This window comes from Enhydra lutris, unplaced genomic scaffold (genome assembly GCF_002288905.1).
Source record: "Enhydra lutris kenyoni isolate GAN:26980312 unplaced genomic scaffold, ASM228890v2 scaffoldscaffold67, whole genome shotgun sequence".
Lineage (NCBI taxonomy): Eukaryota > Metazoa > Chordata > Mammalia > Carnivora > Mustelidae > Enhydra > Enhydra lutris.
The window spans coordinates 8,346,256-8,349,778 of record NW_019154151.1 but is presented as its reverse complement, the minus strand read 5'-3'; positions in this window follow the sequence as shown (position 1 = coordinate 8,349,778).

The window sequence follows — 3,523 nt, the reverse complement described above, 5'->3', positions numbered from 1 at the left end:
TAAAACAAGCTTTTTAAAAAAATCCCCTGTCTTGCAGTGCTTTTCCTCCTTCCCCAGGAAGCTCTGGCTACCTTTGGCATTCATACAGGTCTGTGTTGGATGGTGTGCCTGGTCTGAGGCCAAGGCTCTGGGAAGCAGGGTTGGGTTAATAAAGGTAGGAGAAGATGGGAGAGAGGTGAGCAGGTCTGCCCCCTTCCTTTCCAATTTCTGTTTTTAACTCCATTTTTACCTTGATAAATTTCTGGAACTTAGCTTTTAACTCTTCGTGTTCTTAAGCAGTTTTTGTAGCGCTTGGGTCTCATGGTTTCCTTTGAAATGCTAAGAAAATTCCCAAGTTCCTTCCAGCTCCAGACACCTTCACTAGACCTTTAGCAGACCCTTAAAATGGAGCTGCTTTAGGAAAAAAAAAAAACACTTTAGTTAGGTAGTGACTGAGTCATGGACATGCCCCAAATGGCTTCTCGTTGGTCTCATAGGACCCGACTGGCTGAGAATGAAATGTCTCCCAGCCCATGCTGCATTTTTGCATTTTATACAGATACAGCTGTTGTTGGAGAGCTCCTCATTTCTTTAATAAAAGACATCTTCACCTTCATGTGCCACATCTTTCTGAGTGCTTGTGTCCACGGTGTGGTACCACACAGAATATGGTCTACGTACCATCATGCCAGCCAGAATAGCCAAGTACTGTCTAAACTGGCCCAGTGTTGGGGCACCTGGGTGGCTCAGTTGGTTAAGCATCTGCCTTTGGCTCAGGTCATGATCTGGGGGTCCTGGGATCGAGCCGCACATTGGCCTCCCCGCTCAGCGAGGAGCCTGCTTCTCCCTCTCCCTCTACCCCTACCCCCTGCTTGTGCTCTCTTTCTCACATTCCATCTCAAATAAATAAATAAGATCTAAAAAAAAAAAAAAAAAGTAAGCTGGCTCAGTGTTTCTCCAGACTGGGCACTGTTAGTACTCTAAGAGAATGTGTTCAGAAAACCTCCTAGTTATTCTGACTTCCTTCTTGAAGTGACTTCAGTTTCTATTTTTCCTATTGTTTCCTAAATGTGACCTAGATGTAATGTGGATGTGATGCATTGAGACCTTTCTAAGAAGGGTCTAGTGACCTGAGTTTCTTTTCTGAAACTCACTATACCAAACGGACCTTTTTATACTTGCAAGTGTATCTACACAAAGTTGTTTGTGAAAGGAGTCTATACCAGAGAAATGATCCCCTTTGGTAGAGTCTGCTGATTTCTCCTAGAAGGGCCATTAGATCAAGGGCAGCTGCTGTGGTTTCTACTGTATAGGTGAGCCGAATGGAGGAGTGTTTTTTAAAAGGTTTGTTTGTATGGCTTGATGCTATATTGGAAAGCATAATTTGGAATCCTGGTCTGTAACTCGCTCCTTTGTTCTCCATGCCCTGAAATGTATGTGTGCTTCAATAAAGCTTTCACACTTGTCAAGTGTTTGCATTTGTTAGTTCAACTGAGGCTTTTCTCTCTGATGTCCTCACTTACTGCAGTTGCTATTCAGTGGCTTGATGGGAAAGAACCAAAGAGACAAATACCTTCCCTAAGCATACACTGTACTGATTGGGAGAAAATTTTCCTTTCCTTATGTTGCTGCCTGATACCTCTGCTGAGCTCTGACCTGTTGACCTTTGTGTTTGGTATCTAGGGAGAGACCTGAGAAACCATCTTAAAATTGGCACCACTTTTCTTTCTCTCTCAAGTACCAGAGGAACTCCTTCTCGAGCTTTGTAGCCCCCTACCACTGGAAGGAGAAAGTTGTGCACAGGGGAAGGAAGATGTTCTCTGCTGTGTTTCTTTCTGGATCCTTCGATATCTCTAGGAGGTAGGGCCTTTTCCCTTCACCCCTTCTACCATTATTTAGTTTCGGGAAATAAATAACACAGATGCTAAGCAACCCATCTCAGAAATAAGGTCCTGGGTTTCTAGGGAGAGCCCAAGTGATTCTTGACCTCTTGTGCAAAAAGACATCAATATATATTGAATGTCTTTTGTGTACAAAGCTTTATGCTAGACATATTATATGTCATTTCCTTAATTTCTCCAAGCACCTTATGAAGTAGGAAAATTTCCCTTTTTACAGAAGAGGAAAGTCAAGTCCACTATTGTATAACAGAGTTGGCCTTTGAATCAAGGTCTGATTCCACTGTATCATGCTACTTCCTGCAAGGGCGTTATATGTGTTACGGGTGAAGATTCAAAGGAAGGGATGACTCTGTTTTTCTAAAATATCTCAAAGAAATAAGTTTAGTCTACAAGGTAGGATAATCAGGATGCTTTGAATGTTACCTAAGCAGCTGATGGACTCAATGTCTTGTGCACATTAGTGTGTGTGTGTGTGTGTGTGTGTGTGTGTGTGTGTGTGTGTGTGTGTATGAGATATATGGGGAGATGGAGATGGGGGTAGTTGGGAGGCAGAGAGAGAAAAACAGATATGTACAAGGTTGGGGTGAGGCGAGCCCCCTTGTCTGGCTGTGAGCTTGATTCTGCTGCCGCCCCTTCCCCCTACTTTAGAGGCTGAAATTTTCTGAATCATAAGGCAAAAGAGGTTACAGTGAGGCTTAACCTAAAGAAAGCGATATTGACTTGCCTATCTGACTACTCAATAAAAAGAAAAGCTTTTCAGTTTTTCGAAGCTAGAGGAACATTTCTATCAGGCCCAGGTGGAAACTCGGTTCAGGTTGTCATTCATGTTGTCATTTGGGCCTTTGACCGGCTAGCATGCCCTGGCTTGCCACTTGACGTGTAAGTGATAAAGACAAGGCAGGGCATTTATTCTGACTAATGTGCAATCTTTGCCTTTGGAACCATAGACCTCGTCTGACCGGAGATTTCCCACATTAGCTCATTGTATTTTGTCTTCTGCCCATAACTTGTCTTTTGACTTTCCAAGCTCCTGTATTTCCCTGGAGGGAAGAGGGAGAAGGGACTTTTTTGCTCCAGGTTTGATCATTCACTCCATGTCCTGGTCCACTCAGCCACTACCTCACTTTTTATTTTGCATTTTACAAAGGGGATTTCCACTAAGCCTGCAGTGGAAACAGCTTCTTTCTGACTCACTACTACCCTCTCTGTTCTGGGCTCATGATTTTTATCCCATTCCTCTTCTTTGGAGAGTGGATTTTCTTGGGTTGAGAGCTCCCAGTTCCCTCTTTCCTCCTGGGTCCACTCCCAAGTCTTGTGCTGAGTAGGATTACTTAGAGAAGTTGAAACCCTTATCTTTGCTTGGAGCAGTCAGCTGTCTTGAAATGACAAGTCAAAAAGGCAGGGACAGTACAGCATAATATTTAAGAACATGGACTCCAGAGCCAGCCTGCTGGTGTTTAAATCCCAGCTTGCACTTACTAGCTGTCTGATCTTAGGCGAGTTGCCTAACCCCTCTCAGCCTCAATTTCCTCATCTGTGAAATGGGACTAATCACGGGACCTGCTTGAGAAGGTTCTTGTGAAGATTCCAAGTTGGTGGATAGAGTGTTCAGAATGGCACTCAGTACATAGTGAGGACTCAAG